Source organism: Delphinapterus leucas, chromosome 17 (assembly GCF_059928025.1).
Source record: "Delphinapterus leucas isolate spDelLeu-1000000601 "Yukka" chromosome 17, BTC_Dleu_Yukka2, whole genome shotgun sequence".
Classification (NCBI taxonomy): domain Eukaryota; kingdom Metazoa; phylum Chordata; class Mammalia; order Artiodactyla; family Monodontidae; genus Delphinapterus; species Delphinapterus leucas.
The window spans coordinates 48741664-48763223 of record NC_143145.1 but is presented as its reverse complement, the minus strand read 5'-3'; the positions used below and the strand labels follow the sequence as shown (position 1 = coordinate 48763223).

Here is a 21560-nt window from a genome sequence, read left to right as displayed (position 1 = left end):
TTTGTGTATGCCAGTGCTAGAAAAGACAAGCTCATGGTACATGTATGCAATGGATATTGTACATTACAGGTCTCTGTGAAATAGTCTTCTGCAGGTTCCTATGTTTATTTTATGAATAATTAACTTTAGTAAAGTTAATTTCCTGAAGATCTTGATGAAGACTGAAGAAAGGAAGTAAATTGTAAAGAAAAAGACTTCGAAACTTGCCCTTTTTGCCTTCTCTTTGTGTCTTAATGAACAAAGGATAACTGGGTCTTTTTTGAAGTCTTTGCTTGAGTTGAAGACACAAAATGCAACCTGTACTCTTATCATAATATGTTCAGTTTATGAGTACCCAAACTTATAAACCGTGAATTTCCCTAAAGTTATTATACCATTTAGAAGATGTTTGCTTGGACGTTTACTTAAAACCAAACAATTGAGGTCTATATGTCCAAATAATTTCCTTCTCTCTTGCTGTCTCCATTTCAGTTTCCTGAGTTTGTGGGAAGGCCTGGTTTCCCCAAAGGAATGATTTCTGGTAGAAGTCTGAAGGTCTGACCCCAAAAAACAAATCCAGTATAGCCAATGAATTGAGGACAAGAAGGTTTCCAATCAGGTAGGAACATTTAATCTCATACATTACGATCACCTGAAGTAAGGTGTGCTGATAGCTGGATATGATTTAACTGCTTGGAAAAAGATGCATATCTATTATATAACCTACCCCACAAGGAAGCTGTTCTCAATTCCCTTAGAGGTTGTGGTGTTTCTCAGAGAGTGCCTTGGGGGAAAATGAATACAATAACAGTATGATGCTTGTTTTTTTTAACTTTTAGCTCATTGTTGCCAAGTACACTTGGTGATCTTGGTGCCTGTGGTTTAATCCCAGGACGTTAGACATGTGGAACAGCACATTAACCGTTTTTAGTATTTTCTCCCAAGACAAATCATTTTTATAGGTTGTCTCCATGGTCTTCTAGTTGCTTATCAAAATTAAGCATCAAGTCTTCTAAGTGAGCAATAGCCCCAGTCAGTGTGAGGAAATCAGGTTGGTTCTTATTGGGGCACAGCTTCTTGGTCTTGGCACAAAGTGGGTTCACATAGGGAGTTAGAAGGAGGAGAATGGGGCATGCGAAAGGGGAGTTCTGTGTTCTCATTTACCTATGCATGTTGAAACTCCACTAACAGCTTTATTTTCATTAACAATTTGTGATAAAAACTTAGGGTAGGGCTTCCCTGGTGGCGCAGTGGTTGAGAGTCCACCTGCCGATGCAGGGGACATGACTTACTGCCACGGTCCAGGAAGATCCCACATGCCGTGGAGCGGCTAGGCCTGTGATCCGTGGCCGCTGGGCCTGTGCGTCCAGAGCCTGTGCTCCACAACGGGAGAGACCACAGAAGTGAGAGGCCCGCATACCGCAAAAAAAAAAAAAAAAACATGCAGTAAAGATATGGAGACAGATAAACCAAACTAATATGTCAGAAATGAGTATACATTTTATATTATTCTGCCATAAGTATTTCATATTTTATATATTGTCACATCCTTTTTTATTATTTTTTAAGTATAGATGATTACATTAATTTCAGGTATACAACAAAGAGATTCAATATTTTATAGATTATACTCCATTTAAAGTTATTACAAAATAATAGCTATATTTTGCTGTGCTGTACAATATATCCTTGATGCATATTTACTTTATATGTAGCAGTTTGTAGCTCTTGAATCCATACCTTTATCTTTCCCCTCCCTCCTTCCTTCTCCCCACTGGTATCTACTAGTTTATCTATATCTGTGAATACGTTTCTATTTTCTTTTATACATATTCATTTGTTTTATTTTTTAGAGTCCACATATAAGTGTCAACATACAGTATTTGTCTTTCTCTGTCTGATTTATTTTACTAAGCATAATACCCTCTAGGTCCATTAACATTGTTGCAAATGGCAGAATTACATTCTGTTTTCATGACTGAGTAGTATTCCATTTTATACATACACCACATCTTCTTTATCCATTCATCAGTTGATGGACACTTATTTTGCTTTCATATCTTAACTATTGTAAATAATGCTGTCGTGAACTTTGGGATGCATGTATCTTTTTGAATTAGTATTTTTTTTTTCTTCAGATATATATCCAGCAGTGGAATTGCTGGATCATATGGTACTTCCATTTTTAGTTTTTTATGGACCTCCATACTGTTTTCCATAGTGGCTGCACCAGTTTACATTCCCACCAACAGTGTAGGAGGGTTCCCTTTTCTCCACATCCTCACCAACATTTGTTGTTTGTAGACTTTTTGATGATTAGCTGTTGGGACAAGTGTGAAGTAATATCTCATTGTGAGGGCATGTTTTAAGTCAAACAAATGCTTGGGATGATTTGGGTTTGTATTATTCAGTTTGTTGTCATAACAAAATACTACATCCTAGGAGACTTAAAAAACATGAATTTAATTTCTCACACTTCTTGAGGCTGAAAGTCTGAGATCATGGTGCCAGTATGGTTGGGTTCTGGTGATGAACATCTTCCTGGCTTACAGATAACCAAATTCTCACAGTGTGTCCTCACACTGTGGAAGCTCTGATGCCTGTCCAATTTTTAGAAGAGCATTAATCCTATCATGGGGGCTCCATCCTTATGACTTCATATAGAGCTAATTACCTTCCAGAGACCCTACCATTTAATACCATCATGTTGGAGGTTAGTGCTTCAACATATGAATTCGGAGGGGATACAAACATTCTTTCCTTAACAGATTTATTTTATTGCAAAATCCAAAAAGCTTTTCATTTGAAATTGAACACCACTTATAGCACTACATGTAAATTATTCCTAGAAATCATTATGTCAGTATTGTCCAAAATGAACCTATATAAAATTATCTGTGGTGCTTCATTAAAATGCAGGTTCACAGATGCAAAATCCATGTTTTTACAAGCTCTTACTCACATTAATATTGGGCAACTATTGCTTTATTTATTTATTTTAAAGGATTTCTTCATCTTTTTTTTTAATTTGAATATTTGAATTTTATTTTTTTATACAGCAGGTTTTAATTATTTATCTATTTTATACATATTAGTGTATATATGTCAATCCCAGTCCACCAATTCATCCCACCCACCCTCCTTGGTGTCCATACATTTATTCTCTACGTATATGGCTCTATTTCTGCCTTGCAAACTGGTTCATCTGTACTATTTTCTAGATTCCACATATATGTGTTAATATTCAATATTTGTTTTTCTCTTTCTGGCTTACTTCACTCTGTATGACAGTCTCTAGGTCCATCCACAACCCTACAAATGACCCAATTTCGTTGCTTTTTATGACTAGTAATATTCCATTGTACCACATCTCCTTTATCCATTCATCTGCTGATGGGCATTTACGTTGCTTCCGTGACCTGGCTATCGTAAACCGTGCTGCCAGGAACATTGGGGTGCATGTGTCTTTTTGAATTATAGTTTTCTCTACGTAAACACCCAGTAGTGGGATTGCTGGGTCATATGATAGCTCTATTTTTAGTTTTTTAAGGAATCTCCATACTGTTTTCCATAGTGGCTGTATCAACTTACATTCCCATTAACAGTGTACAAGGGTTCCCTTTTCTCCACACCCTCTCCAGCATTTATTGTTTGTAGATTTTTTTATGATGGCCATTCTGACTGGTGTGTGGTGATTCCTCATTGTAGTCTTGATCTGCATTTCTCTAATAATTAGTGATGTTGAGCAGCTTTTCATGTGCCTCTTGGCCATCAGTATGTCTTCTTTGCAGAAATGTCTATTTAGGTCTTCTGCCCATTTTTGGATTGGGTTGTTTCTTTTTTTAATATTGAGCTGCATGAGTTGTTTATATATTTTGGAGAATAATCCTTTGTCCATTGATTCATTTGCAAATATTTCTCCCATTCTGTGGGTTGTCATTTCGTCTTCTTTACAGTTTCCTTTGCTGTGCAAAAGCTTTTAAGTTTCATTAGGTTCCATTTGTTTATTTTTTGTTTTAATTTCCATTACTCTACGAGGTAGGACAAAAAAGATCTTGCTGTGATTTAGTCAAAGAGTGCTCTTCCTATGTTTTCCTCTAAGGGTTTTATAGTATCCAGTCTTACATTTAGGTCTTTTAACCATTTTCAGTTTATTTTTGTGTACGGTGTTAGGGAGTGTTCTAATTTCATTCTTTTACATGTAGCTGCTGTTAAGTTATCCCAGCACCACTTATTGAAGAGACTGTCTTTTCTCCATTGTATATCCTTGCCTCCTTTGTCATAGATTAGTTGACCATACGTGCGTGGGTTTATCTCTTGGCTTTCTATCCTGTTCCACTGATCTATATTTATGTTCTTGTGCCAGTACCATACTGCTTGATTACTGTAGCTTTGTAGTATAGTCTGAAGTCAGCCAGCCTGATTCCTCCAGCTCCGTTTTTTCCCTCAAGATTGTTTTGGCTATTCGGGGTCTTTTGTGTCTCCATACAAATTTTAAGATTTATTGTTCTAGTTCTTTGAAAACTGCCATTGGTAATTTGATAGGGCTTGCATTGAATCTGTAGATTGCTTTGGGTAGTATAGTCATTTTCACAATATTGATTCTTCCAATCCAAGAACATGGTATATCTCTCCACCTGTTTGTGTCATCGTTGATTTCTTTCATCAGTGTCTTATAGTTTTCTGAGCACAGGTCTTTTACCTTCTTAGGTAGGTTTATTCCTAGGTATTTTATTCTTTTTGTTGCAATAGTGAATGGAATTGCTCCTTAATATCTCTTTTTGTTCTTTCATTGTTAGTGTGCAGGATTACAAGACATTTCTGTGCATTAATTTTGTATCCTGCTACTTTACCAAATTCATTGATTAGCTCTATTAGTTTTCTGGTGGCATCTTTAGGATTATATATGTATAGTATCATGTCACCTGCTAACAGTGACACTTTTACTTCTTGCCAAATTTGTATTCCTTTTATTTGTTTTTCTTCTCTGATGGCTCTGGCTAGGACTTCCAAAACTATGTTGAATAATAGTGGCAAGAGTGGTCATCCTTGTCTTGTTTCTGATCTTAGAGGAAATGTTTTCAGTTTTTCACCATTGAGAATGATGTTTGCTGCGGGTTTGTTATATATGGCCTTTATTAAGTTGAGGTAGGTTCCCTCTATGCCCACTTTCCAGAGTTTTTCATCATAAATTGGTGTTGAATTTTGTCAAAAGCTTTTTCTGCATCTATTGAGATGATCATATGGTTTTTGTTCTTCAGCTTGTTAACATGGTATATCACATTGGTTGATTTGCATATTTTGAATAATCCTTGTATCCCTTGGATAAATCCCACTCCCACTTGATCATGGTGTATGATCCTTTTAATGTGTTGTTTGATTCTGTTTGCTAGTATATTGTTGAGGATTTTTGCATCTATGTTCATCAGTGATATTGGTCTGTAATTTTCTTTTTCTGTAGTATGTTTTTCTGGTTTTGGTATCAGGGTGATGGTGGCCTCGTAGAATGAGTTTGGGAGTGCTTCTTCCTCTGCAATTTTTTGGAAGAGTTTGAGAAATATAGGTGTTAGCTCTTCTCTAAATGTTTGGTAGAATTCACCTGTGAAGCCATCTGGTCGTGGACTTTGGTTTGTTGGAAGATTTTTAGTCGCAGTTTCAATTTCAGCACTTGTGATTGGTCTGTTCATATTTTCTATTTCTTCCTGGTTCAGTCTTGGAAGGTTATACCTTTCTAAGAATTTGTCCATTTCTTCCAGGTTGTCCTTGGCATAAAATTGCTTGTAGTAGTCTCTTATGATGTTTTGTATTTCTGCAGTGTCCATTGTAACTTCTCCTTTTTCATTTCTAATTTCATTGATTTGGGTCCTCTCCCTCTTTTTCTTGATGCGTCTGGCTAAAGGTTTATCAATTTTGTTTGTCCTCTCAAAGAACCAGCTTTTTGTTTTATTATCTTTGCTATTGTTTTCTCTGTTTCTATTGCATTTATTTCTGCAGTTCCTTTTGATATAAGTTTAGGTTTTTTATTTGAGATTTTTCTTGTTCCTTGAGGTAGGATTGTATTGCTACAAACTTCCCTCTTAGAACTGTTTTTGCTGCATCCTCTAGGTTTTAGATCATCATGTTTTTGTTGTGATTTGTCTCTAGGTATTTTTTGATTTCCTCTTTGATTTTTTCAGTTATTTCTTGGTTATTTAGTAACATATTGTTTAGCCTCCAAGTGTTTGTGTTTTTTTACTTTTTTCCCCCTGTTATTTATTTCTAATCTCATAGTGTTTTGATCAGAAAAGATGCTTGATATGATTGCAATTTTCTCAAATTTACTGAGGCTTGATTTGTGACCCAAGATGTAATCTATCCCGGAGAATGTCCCATGTACACTTGAGAAGAAAGATTAATCTGCTGTTTTGGGATGGAATGTCCTATAAATATCAATTAAATCTTTCTGATCTATTGTGTCATTTAAAGCTTGTGTTTCTTTATTAATTTTCTGTCTGGATGATCTGTCCATTCCTGTAAGTGAAGTGTTAAAGTCACCCACTATTATTGTGTTACTGTCGATTTCCTCTTTTATGGCTGTTAGCATTTGCCTTATGTATTGACCTGCTTCTATGTTAGGTGCATATATATTTATAATTGTAATATCTTCTTCTTGGATTGATCCCTTGATCATTACATAATGTCCTTCCTTATCTCTTGTAACATTCTTTATTTTAAAGTCTATTTTGTCTGATATGAGTATTGCTACTCCAGGTTTCTTTTGATTTCCATTTGCATGAAATATCTTTCTCCATCCCCTCACTTTCAGTCTGTATGTGTCCTTAGGTCTTAAATGGGTCTCTTGTAGACAGCATATATATGGGTCTTCTTTTTGTATCCATTCAGTGAGCCTGTGTCTTTTGGTTGGAGCATTTAATCCATTCACATTTAAGGTAATTATTGATATGTATGTTCCTATTACCATTTTCTTAATTGTTTCTGGTTTGCTTTTGTAGGTCCTTTTTTTCTGTGTGTTTCCCACTTAGAGAAGTTCCTTTAGCATTTGTTGTAGGGCTGGTTTGGTGGTGCTGAATTCCCTTAGCTTTTGTTTGTGTGTAAAGTTTTTGATTTCTCCATCATCGAATCTGAATGAGATGCTTGCTGGTAGAGTAATCTAGGTGGTAGGTTCTGCCCTTTCATCACTTTAAATATATCATGCCATTCCCTTCTGGATTCTAGAGTCTCTGCTGAGAAATCAGCTGTTAACCTTATGGGAGTTCCCTTGTATGTTATTTGTTGTTTTTCTCTTGTTACTTTTAATAACTTTCCTTTGTCTTTAATTTTTGTCAGTTTGATTACTATGTGTCTCAGCATGTTTCTCCTTGGGTTTATCCTGCCTGGGACTCTCTTCACTTCCTGTATTTGGGTAGTTATTTCCTTTCCCATGTTAGGGTATTTTTCGACTATAATCTCTTCAAATATTTTCTTGGGTCCTTTCTCTCTGTTCTCCTTCTGGGACCCCTATAATGAGAATGTCGGTATGTTTAATGTCCCAGTGGTCTCTTAGGCTGTCTTAATTTCTTTTCATTCTTTTTTCTTTATTCTGTTCCATTGCCGTGAATTCCACCATTCTGTGTTCCAGGTCACTTATCCGTGCCTCTGACTCAGTTATTCTGCTATTGATCCCTTCTAGTGTATTTTTCATTTCAGTTATTGTATTGTCCATCTCTTTTTTTTTGTTCATTAATTATTCTAGGTGTTTGTTCTTTAATTCTTCTAGGTCTTTTTTCAACATTTCTTGCATCTTCTTGATCTTTGCCTCCATTCTTTATGAGGTCCTGGATCATCTTCACTATCGTTATTCTGAAATCTTTTTGTGGAATTTGCCTATCTCCACTTCATTTAGTTGTTTTTCTCGGGTTTCATTTTGTTCCTTCATCTGGTACTTAGTCCTCTGCCTTTTCATTTTGTCTGTCTTTCTGTGAGTATGGTTTTCGTTCCACAGGCTGAAAGATTGTAGTTCTTCTTGCTTCTGCTGTCTGCCCTCTGGTGGATAAGGCTGTCTAAGAGGCTTGTGGAAGCTTCCTGTTGTGAGAGACTGGTGGTGGGTATAGCTGGTTGTTCCTCTGATGGGCAGGGCTCAGTAAAACTTTAATCTGCTTGTCTGTTGTTGGATCGGGCTGAGTTCCCTCCCTGTTGGGTTTTTGGCTTCGGATGACCTAGCACTGGAGGCTACACGCTCTTTGGTTGGGCTAATGGTGGACTCCGGGAGGGCTCATGCCAAGGAATATTTCCCAGAACTTCTACTGTCAGTGTCCTTGTCCCCGTGGTGAGCCACAGCCAACCCCTGCCTCTGCAGGAAACCCTCCAACACTAGCAAGTAGGTCTGGTTCAGTCTCCTATAGGGTCACTACTCCTTCCCCCTGGGTCCTGATGCACACACTACTTTGTGTGTGCCCTCCAAGAGTGGAGTCTCTGTTTCTCTCAGTCCTGTCGAAGTCTGCAATCAAATCCCTCTAGACTTCAAAGTCTGATTTTCTGGGAACTCCTCCTCCCATTGCCAGACCCCCAGTTTGGGAAGCCTCACATGGGGCTCAGAACCCTCATTCCAGTGGGTTGACTTCTGTGGTATAATTGTTCTCTAGTTTTTGAGTCACTCACCCAGCAGTTATGGCATTTGATTTTATTGTCATTGCGCCCATCCTACCGTCTCACTGCAGCTTCTCCTTTGTCTTTGGATGTGGGGTATCTTTTTTGGTGAGTTACAGTGTCTTCCTGTCGATGACTGTTCAGCATTTAGTTGTGATTTTGGTGCTCTTGCAAGAGGGAGTGAGTGCATGTCCTTCTACTCCACCATCTGGAACCAATCTGGGCAACTATTGCTTTAATTGTTAAAAAAATAAAATTCAGCAATCAAAAGACAACATAATGGAAATATATTGAAAATGCATATTTATTTAATAAAGAAGTAATTATATAATTATTTGAACATTCAAATTGTTACATATTTAATGTGAAGGTATTAATAACAATATAGTACTGACTACATTTTTAAGGTATCCAATAAGCCACTGTAGTTTAGTTTTATTATTGCATCTTAACTACAAGGTGAGTAATAGTAGTATTCTCAATGTTAATATGTGGAAATTGAGATTTATATGAGTTAAATCACCTAGATAACAAATAGAAGATCAAGCACATGAATTCATGATGATATAGATCTGATTCCATTTCATATGCTCGGAACCAGATGGACAAGACAGTGATTGAAGTTATTTTGAGATCTCAAAAAAAATGTTTTGCATAATTAATTAAGTTATCCTTATTATTTATATGCATTTTTATATTTCATTGTAACGTATTACCATCACCCAAGACACAACTTCAAATTTGCAACCTTGAAATATGGTCTTTTGGTGACTGGTGCCAGTATTTTGAAATTTAGCATCTTGAGAATCTGTGGGAGAGTAATGAGTTTAATTTTCCATAGAATCAACAGATTTCTTTGGTCAACCAACATAAATACTGAAATTTGCAAATTTCTTGTAGGCTAGATCTAGCATATATTTTCTTCTCATTAGAGAAATACAAAGAGGAAGTGACTGAAATTTTTGCTTTTATAAATTCTGCCTATGGTATGCAGAAATTCTGTGTGGCAATAGTAGTTTCAGTTGTGAACTCCTATGCTTTGATATTTTAGACTGGAGTATATCTTTTGGAGCCTCAGTTAGAAATCTGAAACCCTCATTATTTCTGTATTTGTTAAACTATGTCTTTTGTTCCACTTGCAGACCAAGTAGTTGGCTTTGATAAAACTTGATCTACATTCAGAGATCTGCTCTGATCTTGGCTTTCTAAATGGTTCATCCTGGGGCACCCTAGAATGTTTGAGAAGATACTTTTAACTGGCTTCTTTTTTTTTTCCTTTTAGCTTGGCTGTTTTCATTTATATACCTGAAACTTCTGAATTTTACATTTGCTCTAAGACTGAAAAAGTTTTGAAAAGCTTTGCATTCATGTATTTGGCATGATTTTCATGAATTAATGCTCTTATTTCAAATGTATAATTTTATTTCATAATTTCTTATATATATAGAGAGAGATCTAGATAAATGTATATCTGCATATATGTGTGTCCATGTCTTATAAAGAGAATTTGCTGTCTTAAAACAGAAATACTGGGTATGTTTTACCTATGTTTACTCACAATGTTTTGTCAAGATCAGAATTTAAAAGTGATACTTCTGTATCTGTTCTCTTTGAAAATATGTTCATTGAGGGATGTAGCCTGAGGGCATCTTGAAAACAGTTTATTTTAGGATTCCACATATAAACAATTCATGGAACTACAAAATAATCAAACTATAGTGTTATTTTTGTATTCTCAAGCCACTTTCTGCATCTCAACTTTTAATTTATTGGCATTCATGAGATTAAATTAGTGATGCTAAATCATGCCTTAAACACACACACACACACACACACACACACACACTATATTTACATCATCCTTCTGTGTCTTTATATCTACTATGCATTCCACTAAAGCACCTAGAGGATAAAAATTAGAATTACTTTTCCTAAATTGTCTATCCAGCTTGCATTCTACTTTCCCAACTCTTCTGGACATTTTCAATATTTTTCAGATTCCCACCAGTACCTTGAACCCAATATGTGTCAAGTGAAATTCTTCTCTTTCTCTCTCTTTTTTAAGTGTGATCCCAGAAGTCTCACCAAGAGATGGTGTTGATTCTTCTCAGTGCAAGAGGTAAGTTGATTTCCCATGGAGTTCTCCTGTATAAATCAATATTAGGGTCTACTTGGCACCTTTTGAATTTCCTTCTTTGGTTTTGGTAACAGGGACCTACCTGAATACAATTTACTTAGACTTACATGTAGAGGTGTTTATGAAAATAGACCAGTCAGATCTCATGCTCTGAGGAACATAACTGTCCAATGATACTAGTTGCTGCCCCTGTGGATTCACCACTGCAGTAACACTGAGACCATGTATTCCATGTCCTGCTCCTAGCCAATGACCGAGCACAGAGGAAGTCCTAAGGTGGACCCATTTCAGTGAAAAGCAGGGCTCTTCCAAGGCACAGCTTTGTCTTGAGAGCACTCAGCTACCCAACCCCAGCATTCTTCCAATTGTACTGTAATCTGTGACGTGTCCTACAATAACCCTCATTCCAATCACCATTTTCTTACACAAGATTGATATTTATAGCATAAGCTGAAGATTCTTTCCCCTTTCTTCTGCTGCCCCTCCATCCCGCTTTCATCTCTAATCCCATTTTGACTTCAGCATCTTGGAGAACCCACACTAATGTAAATGGAAAATAGAATAGTTCAAGAAAACTGGTGGTAAAATGAGGATTTGAGATTGATTCACTATCCCCTGTGCTGGTGAAAAGTACATCATTCTGAGTAGTTTTGGGGCATAGACAGTTCCAAACACAAGATGATTACCCACTAACTAAATATTTCCCCGTTTAAGACGCGGGGAAATAAACTTGTGGAGGGAAATATCCTTGAAGTTGTAAGTGATTCTGGCGTTTGTGACCTTTCAGTAGCTTCCAGCACCACTTTTGCTGACCCACAAGCTGAGGACTAGTTTAAACCGCAGCATAACTTGGCTAAGGATGTACGAGGTCTGATAAAAGAGAAAAGAGATTACATATTGGAGAAACTGCAAAAATAGCTGGTGAGTACAAGAAGGAGTCAAGGAAGCAACCCTGGAATTGGATTTTAATGGTGTTGATGAAGGGGTCTGGAGCTTAAGACTGGATAAATCATGACCCATTGACTTGGAAACACAATTTCTGGCTTTAGAATGGCTTTCTAAAGACATGGATAAATCACCACCTTGGAGGCAAACTCTCAATGGACAGAATGCTGTCCTTCCAGATGTAGTGTATGCACTAAATCAGAGCGCATACTTTATATGGCACCATGTCCCCAGTAGTTCCAGGAAAATTGGGATGATCAGTAGGTGTACAGAAAAGTCACCATAATGGTAGGAGTAATCAATCTTGATCAGTAAGAGGGATTAGGGCTGTTTTTACAATATGCAGTCAAGGAGGAAACCATATGGAACACAGGTGACATACTTGAACACCCCTTGATACTCCCTGGACCCATGGTAATAGTGTCCAAACATACTCTGAAGACTTGGCCTAAGAGCTGTATAATTGACAAGAGCTCAGAACCTCAGAAATGAAAGTTTGAGTCACCTTGTCAAGATGAAGTGATGGTGCAAAACAAGGCTTTGTGAATAGTTCCATTTTCCTGCAGTGTCACAGCTTTCCAAGCAAAGATTACTAGAAATCTGTGTAAAGCAAGGGTCTCCACCCCCCGGGCCATGGACTGGTATTGGTCCGCAGCCTGTTAGGAACCAGGCCTCACAGCAGGAGCAAAGCTTCATCTGCTCTCCCCATCTCCCCATCGCTCCCCATCGCTCGCATTACTGCCTGAACCGCCCCCCATCCGTGGAAAAATGGTCTTCCACGAAACCGGTCCCTAGTGCCAAAAAGGTTGGGGACCACTGGAAGGATAATTGGATGGTAAACAGGCTTTGGAAATCACAGATTATGCATTGCTCAAGTGCCATTTGCTTGCATTCTAATGTAATAAATCTGGAATCTACTTTCTTATCTCCCCCAGAGCAAAGCCATTTGATTACAGTTAGAAGCAGCATAAAGGGGACTTGTTTACGCTGTACAGTCCAAGTCTCTCATCTCTTTCTCTCTCTCTCTCAGTTGCTCCACCTCTCAGAGAGGAGGAACATCAGAAGTGCCAGCCACCCTACATAAGCTCCAAGTCTCATGTTTTCAAAGTTCCTTTCCTGTAGTGCAACTTCTGCACATTCAGGTGACCTCTGGTCCATTTTATCAGGTCAGTTGTATTTAGAATTGGTACTGGAGAAAGGGCAAGGATGAGTACCAGTTGTAGCCCTGAGACCACTTGCAAAGAGAGGGACTGTTATTCATCTCACTAACCTTCCACTTTTAAGGCTCTCTTTAGGAAGATAAGCCCATAGGAACCATGGTGGAGCTGTGCCACCAAGCATCATGGAGAAATGGATATATGTAGCACAGGGATGGACTGTGGTAACCTTAAAAACATGACACTCAGATCTCCTATTACAGGGATCATGATTGACTGATGGCTCCAGTTACTGTTACGAGCACAGGACAGAGCCTGGTGTGGCCAAGAAAGCGGGCCATTCCTGTGAATACAAGACTGCCCCAACAGGTGAGTGTGGCTCTAGGATGCCCCATTGGCTTTGCCAAACCTTTCTTGGAACTGCAATGTAGTCTGAGACTCTTCTTATTCATTCTACCATCCTTTCCTCTGTCCTTCCATGGATATCAGATCTGCATCATGTTTTGAAGGTTCTCCTTTCTTTCTCATGCTCCTAGGCGTTCACAGATCTCTTGCAAGTCTGATCCCTTCTTACCATCTGCTTTCCACAAATGCAAAATGACTCAGAGTATAAATTTATGGAGCAGCTCCAGGGAATCCAACGTGATCTTCTCTTATGCACCTGATGGCACTCAGGAAACATTTCTTAAACACTTTCTGAGTGAACATTTGTGGGAGTGTGCATGAGGCCAAAGATTAGCAGCCATCATTTATTGCTCTGGCTATATTACTATATTTTCATCTTTTGTACTAAGTAAATGTAGCCAGCTGTTAGCCTGTATGGACAGAGGGAAGAAAAAGAAGGACTCTTTATTTTAACAGTGAATGAAGATAGCAGTTGACTCTCTAGATGGATGCTGAGAGTTGTATTCTATGAAGGAAAAAAGATTGACCCGAGTGGACAATCATTTGTCACTTAGTAGCATAATGCAGAAACATTTCCCTATAAATAAATGTACACATAAGTGTAGTATTGTCAATCAATCTGGTTTTTTCTTGTTTTTAGAAAGTATAAGGGATTTTCCCTCTGATTTGGTCGAGAAGAAAAGGAAAACGAAAGAAGGCAAAATAAAAACCCCAAACAGTTACTAAGCAGTTTGCAGTGACTGTTTAATGTTACTACGGAACAAATGATTTGGGGGGAGCTTGTAATCTACTCTGGGAATTCGTTCATAGACACATAACATACTCATGTATGTCACGCTGCTGTTGACACTGCCTAAGCTATTGATTAGAACTCCAAAATTCCCTCAAGTTTGGATACTCATTGGTGTCCCATGGGGAGTTTTAAAAATACCCATGCCTCAACCACACCTCTAGAGACTGCCTCAATTTCTCTGGATGAGTCTAGGCATTAGTATTTTTAAAAGTTTCTTGGATGTTTCTAAAATGCCATCAGGATTGAAAACAATTGGTAACATGTAAAAGAGAGAGAGAGACAGAGAGAGAGAGAGAGAGAGAGACAGGGCGAGAGAGAGAGGGAGAGAGAAACTGAATATTCCATCCATTTTCTAGATCAGTGGAAAGTTGTATATTCACCTGACCTGTTTGCAGAGGTGACAGTAGCAATTATATTGCACTAGGAAGGGTTCCGAGGCACTTCCTCGTCATGTTATTTCTTGATCGACTAGTTCACGTTACACTTTATCTCAGTCTGAAGACCCATGCCATCTCCTTTAATGGACTACATTCAAAGCCTCAGTGTTGGTCTCACTGTCACCGTGGCAGGGTCTTTCAGCCTAGATTCCTCAGAGTTACAGGCTTTAAAAATTATGGCTTTTATTCACATCCTTTGAAACCATATTCTTAAGTGGTTAGTAATTTTATTGATACTTTTTTAAAGTTCTCTTTTTCAATGAAAGAAGTATCGCATTGTGTGTCAAAAGAAGTTTATGGAAATAAACCTGAGCAAATAGTAAGTCAATGCTCCGGATTAGACCGCAGGGCCCTTTGCTGTCCATTCTGCTGCTAACTCACGGAGGCATGAGGCTAGGGTATGGCTTTGATGCCCTTCACGGCCTCTTTGGATTAATCCTTAGCCTTAATGCCTTAAGACTCAGTGAGGTGCAACATACCAATTCCCGCATGTCCTGTTTCCCTTAGTGATGGGTTAGTTTTTGATTCATCATTTCTGCAAGTATCGTGTCAAATGGGTCGATAAAAGCATCAATGTTAGGACAGTTCCTGTCCCGGTGGTCAGCTAGTGCCCACATGCTGAGAATTAAGTGGCGAATCACCACACAAATGCCCCAAGACATAAGAATTAGGCTGTATTGACACGTTTCTCAGATGAAGCAAAACAATAATTTCTGACCTGCTACATTCCATTGTTGGATTGCTCAGTCATTTCATAGAGACTTCTGCTAACAATTAATACAGTCATAAAAAAGGGAAAATAACAGGGGGAAACATGCACACAAATTGAAAACAGATATCTGAATGCTGTTGCCCCACAAATTTAGATCAACCCCACGTCTGCCTGGAAACTTGTAAATAGCATTCATAAGTGATGCTATCATATAAAGTGTGGTGGGGAAATCACAATGGTGCCTATTTGTACATTCTGGAATTAATATCTATGCGCAGATAATTAAGAGAACAATAAAAATACACGAAACAAATGTACGCAGGGGAAGGTAAGAACTGAACATGATCCAAATATGTCATATTGTGGAAACCTTAGGGAAATAAAGTTTTATGGGATACTGGCAGACAGCATAGCTACTGGAACCAGGATTTTGAAGTCTTGCAGCTTGGAAATAATGCTTTCAGTTAATAAGGGTGTGTGGGTGGAATTAAACACACCACTCCTACTACTGTAGTCAGAATTATGTGCCTCATTTCCATACACGGTCCTGAAAATAATTCTTGCAACTTCTTTTATGAGAATGCTTTTGAACAAACCATGGTAGCATCAAATGATATCAAGATAAAACTTCTGTTGCTACGTGCTCATCCTCTTACATTATAAAGGTTTAGATATACACACAGGCATCAGTAACACTCCAGTGTGTTCCAAGAGAACAGACTTTAGCCAAGTGAATCAATTTTAATTTTTGAGCCAATGAAAATCCTTTGAAGACTGCCGAGGTTATTAAAAGGCAACAATACTACAACAAACGGTGTTTTCACAAGCTAGTGTTTCCTGGTTTTAGGAATGTGTTGTGCAACAAAATAGATACAAGGCCAGATATAGTCTAAGTGATTTAACTCTTTTGTTTATGTATCTCACAATATAGGGCAGCAGGCTTAGGTGGCGGGGGGGACAAGTCTCACATTTGAGGCACAATTAAATGCACATGTAGTTTTTTGGGTTTTTTTTAACATCTTTATTGGAGTACAATTGCTTTACATTGTTGTATTAGTTTCTGCTGCATAACAAAGTGGATCAGCTATGCGTATATTTATATCCCCATATCCCCTCCTTCTTGCTTCTCCCTCCCACACTCCCTATCCCACCCCTCTAGGTGGTCACAAAGCGCCTAGCTGATCTCCCTGTGCTATGCGGCTGCTTCCCACTAGCTATCTATTTTACATTTTGTAGTGCATGTATGTCATGCCACTCTCTCACTTCGTCCCAGCTTACCCTTCCCCCTCCCCGCGTCCTCAAGTCCATTCTCTACGTCTGCATCTTCTTCCTGTCCTGCCCCTAGGTTTTTCAGAACCTTTTTTTTTTTTTAGATTCCATATATATGTTAGCATACGGTATTTGTTTTTCTCTTTCTGACCTACTTCACTCTGTGCACTATTCAGTGTACTTTGATTTATAACAGAGTAGATTTCAAAATCAAAAAGTTTATATTATCAATTGTGTGTGTGTGTGTGTGTGTGTGTGTGTGTGTTGGAGAAAAGGGAGTTCAGGTTTGTTTTAAGAAGTCTGGTATTTCTTCACAAATAAATTCCAGTGAAATTAAATCACATAAGTTTTATAGATAGTTTTAAAAGAAAATACAAAAAATTAAACACAAGGAAATTTCTGGACACAGTTTCCAAATACCCAAAGACATGCATTTTCTTTTGAGAGAGATAAACCAAATGGATTAAGCTTATTGAATAGTGTAAGCACAGAGGTTTCTGTCACAAATTGCTTTAAAACAATACTTTCCCATGTTCACTTAACTTTGTAAAATTGTTAATAAATAAATAAGAATAGTACTACTCTCAGTAGTGAAAAGACATTTTTAGATGCCCCTTGGTAAGGGGCGCCATCAGAAAAGCTAACAAGAAGAAAAAAGTAAAAGCAAATATATTACCCCTATAATAAATCATTTTCTTCCATGATCCTCGTTCTGTAGCATGTGATGACTAATAATAAATTGGTTTGTGTGCCATCATGAGAAATACAACTTTCTCACATTCCAACAAGTCTTATTTGACTTAAAATGGAAATTTTATTATACTGGCATGTGGCATGGCCTTCAACAGACCATTAGTAGAGCTGTATTTGTAATTTAAAAATATTTCTGTTAGTAATGGAAGGGCCATAAATAGTATTTGTTTTCAGTCAAGAAAGAGGCCAGTTAGTCACCATAAGAGAAAGAATGACACATTGAAAGAAGATTTAATTCTGTAACACCTATAGGACTTGTATGAAAATCATTATCCCCCAGCTTCTTGCTGGGAAGACTTGGAGAAAAGACTTTTTGACGGTGATATTTTCTATTCTCCTGTTATTCTCAGGGTTGATAATTCTAAATAGAGGAGAGTGCTCCTTCTACCAACGACAAAACTGTGACAAAGGTGACGTGCCACCTGGTCTACATAGAGGTACACGGAGTTGCCACTTACCTGTTCTTCCTCCATCCCTGTTATGCCCTTTCTCAGCCCTGCTCCCTAAGCAAAATTGTCTCTGAAACATAAATTCATTCATCCTTCCAGGGACTAAAGGTCACTTCTCCTCTGCGCTTTTGAGATTTTAAGAAGTGCACTTAGCCTATTTGGCTTAAACTAAAACCTCAAAGTGACTTTCAGAAATAAAGGGAATGTCCAAGTGAGTGTGTGTGTGTGTGTTTGTGTGTGTGTGTATGTATGCATGTGTTATTTTGGGCACATTGGAAAGTTCTCTTGAGATGTAACACGCAGTATGGAGACTACACGCTATTCTGTCTCTTTAGGAGGATAGTCCTATCTTTGCGAGGTCCTCAGAGATCAAAACTGTTTCACATTCACACTGTATTTTGCATCCACATCATTAGAAAACCATAACACAAATAAAGCTTTAACTATTCATAAGTGTTCTTCAAGATTTCCTTATACTAATTAAGATCTCACAGTTGTTCCGAGAGTTACTCTTTTCCAGGGCAACTTGTATATTTCACGTGCTCAGTATTGATTTTTCTCTTTTTTTTTTTTTTTTTTTTTGGTGGTACACGGGCCTCTCACTGTTGTGGCGTCTCCCGTTGTGGAGCACAGGCTCTGGACGCGCAGGCTCAGCAGCCATGGCTCACGGGCCCAGCCGCTCCGCGGCATGTGGGGTCTTCACGGACCAGGGCACGAACCCGTGTCCCCTGTATCGGCAGGCGGACTCTCAACCACTGCGCCACCAGGGAAGCCCCTGATTTTTCTTTTTTTATTAGATACGTGATGTGACTGCATGTTATGCTACATTTGGCTGATATCATCCCAAGATGTGTTCATGGGGTCCACCCTCCTGATTGCATAAGGAAACCAAAATTCAGTGATAAATCAGCTTTGATAATAAAGAACACAAAGAAAAATGATAAATACAAGTATTATTGGCTTTAGTAGTTGGTCTAATATTGGGAGCTGATCACGTCATAATAAAAATAGAAGTTAAGAATCATTAACTGTTGCAGTAACCAGGGTACCTAAAACCCCTCTATAAGGGGAAACTGCTCTATAAGATGCTCTGTAAGCAAGTGCTCTATAAGATGGAAACAGACATTCAGAATCCACAGTATATTCCTTGTCTTCAGGTGCATCCTTATCTAAAAAAGAATCCCTAAAGCTTAAGAAGGACAAATTCTATATTTGATTTCAAAGCCTATTTTGAGATGTGTGCATTAATGGCTCCTTTTGAAATAAGATCAGCTACTCCCTCCCCTCCATTGCTTCTTTTAATCTTTCAAGCTCTTACCATATACTATTTTAACCAGTGGGTGAATGTAGAGGGATAGGAAATACGCATATGATATTACCTTCATAAATTCACCCATCTTGTGCAAAATAGGGTACATAAGCAAATAATTTTATTACAAAGTGACAATTTCTTCCAGAGGAGTAGTAAAAGGTCCTGTGAAAGCACGAAAAGGAAGATATTCTATGATATTTCAGTTGATTTTTGAAGGATCAGTAAGGATTTTTACAAGCAGAGGTAGAGATAGGACAAGTCAGGCAAATCACGTAGATATCACGTTTCAAAAGCTGTAAGAACTTCATGTGGCTGGAGAATAAAGGTGAATAAGAAGGGGCAGAAAAAAAGTGGTTAAAGGTAGCCATGATGAGATAGGTAAGAGTCTAGATTGAACAAACCATGTCTGTGTACAAAAGTAGTTTGGACCTCACCTTACATACAAGAAAGGGTTTTAAAACATATTTGTCATATTTGTGTCTCGTGGATGTGCGTAGATGGGTAGAGGATTAGATGGGAAGAGAGGAATAGAACAATCAGTTTTGATTGAGTTGAAAACCTTACTCCTGTTTTCATGTGTGAGAGCCTTGGAAGAAACTAAGTAGCAGACTGTCAGATTTGTATTGATCAAATGTGAAAGCATGCAAGATCTGCATACCCTTTGGAGGGCTGGCTGACACCGTGTCTGCCTTGCACATGGTAGAGAGTGTACAGCCAAAATATTGAGTGATTCTCATTCCTCGTGGCTCATTAAGATAAGACAAAAAGGGGTGAGACTCACATTTTCAGCTCCACATCTCTAATAGAGAAATGTCAATGGCTGGTGGCAAATTGGAATGACAAAAGATTACCCCTATTTTCTGTACTTCCAATGGAGATGCACCGTATGATAAAAGTGTGTGTGTAATCTAGTGTCAAAATCCAGAAAAGTAATTCCAGACCCAGTGTAGTGATATTGTCTACAATTCTCTATGTTAGTCTGACATAAAGATTCTTTCTAGTGTCAGGGGGAGTGTCTCACGAAAAATTATAATACGTGTAATAGAGAATCATCTAAAAGAAGAGGCACACTACCTCGCTGATTATTTGAAGGGATGTTTCATAAACAGACAATTTAATAGGAATGAACAAAAATCCAGTGGCTATTTGAATTATAATATTTTCTTTTAGGGTGGAAATAGTTTAGTACGGTATGTGGCTGGCCAAGACATTGCACCTGAACTGAGTGTGTAAGCCTCTAAGTCAACTAATTCCAAAAAGGAAAAGCAGCAATATATCATTCATTCATTCATTCACGTATTTTCTACTTCCTCAGAATTGCCATTTTAAATAGCTTTACAAAGCACTGTGGATACAAAGTTAATAAAAATAATGACTCCACTCTTGAGGAATTTTCAGACTAGCAGAGATAAAACATAGACATGTAAACAATCGACTGTAACACAATGCAGCAAGTACAATGGAAAGATGGAAACAATTCTGTCTAGGATCCTCCAGGAAGGGTTCACAGAAGTGATATCAGAATTCTGTCTTGAAGTGTGGATGGCAGTGAGCCAGGTTTAAAGGGGAAAGTCATGCTAACAAAGAAATTACAGCTAAAAAATGTATCTAAGAAACATATTTTTAAAGTCTTAAGGTATAATACAATGACACTTTCAAAACCAACGATAAACAATAGGTAACGGATACATCTGAAATCAGTAAGCAGCTTGGAGCTCTGTCTTTTCAGGCCATACTGGATAGTCTACTGCATTTTGCCAAAATCAGTAAGAAAGTAAAATCTTTCATTTCATTCAGTGGTAAAATTTCTCCTCCTAATGCCGTGATTTTCTTCCATCATACACTCATTTTTAATAGCAGCATCAATAGAAACATTGTTTTGGATATAATTATACAAAAACACAATATTGAGAGCCTGCCAATTATATATTTAAAATTTTAGTTTAATGGAAAATAATTACTGGACTTTGAATTTCATCTCTTGAATTAGATTCTTAATGTTGTTTCTTAACAAGCATACGAATTCAAGCAACCTATTTACTGTGTTCTTAGAACCTTAATTTAGTAATCTTTAGAAAGGAGGTGATTTCCCTGAAATGGAAGAGACAAATGCTCACTGGACCATGCTTTACATTGAAAATGTAAAATGCGATAAATGTGAATGTGGCATTATTATAATAATGATTATCTGTGATATCAATGCTTGTCTATTGAGGTAGAGGTAGAATGAATGTCCTGTTAATGAGAAATATATTCTGCTTAGCTTTGCCTTTTGGAAGAGAATGGGGGACTCAAGCAAAACTATCTATTTTCTTATCTTAGGCCTACTAATTATTAGTCATGTGACAATCAGCTTACCTTTCTGAATCTCAGTGTTTCTCATGTGTAAATTGTCAGCGGAAATAGCTAACACCTATACATATAATATCTTTGCATTTACAATATGATTTTGCATATAATAGTTGGGTAATTTACAACAAACATATTAAGTTAGCAATTGTATAATCCCCATGTTTCTTTATTAAAAACTGAACCTCAAAAAAAGTGTATCACTTGTTGGAAGCCACAGTTTAACAGCTCAGGGAGA

The 21560-nt window shown here is 37.7% G+C and overlaps 1 long non-coding RNA gene across 2 annotated transcripts in view; it reads left to right on the top strand.

Moving 5' to 3' along the window:
• The first annotated feature begins 470 nt into the window (after positions 1-470).
• The window catches only part of LOC149746973 (uncharacterized), a 28193-nt gene continuing 7103 nt past the window's right edge, over positions 471-21560 (top strand). The window contains exons 1-3 of one of the 2 annotated variants that reach the window (XR_016388383.1): positions 471-598; positions 10670-10723; positions 13107-13212. This is a non-coding gene — a long non-coding RNA (uncharacterized LOC149746973). Of the gene's footprint in view, positions 599-10669; positions 11663-13106; positions 13213-21560 lie in introns of both variants that reach the window. The other variant, XR_016388384.1, reaches the window with a different exon arrangement.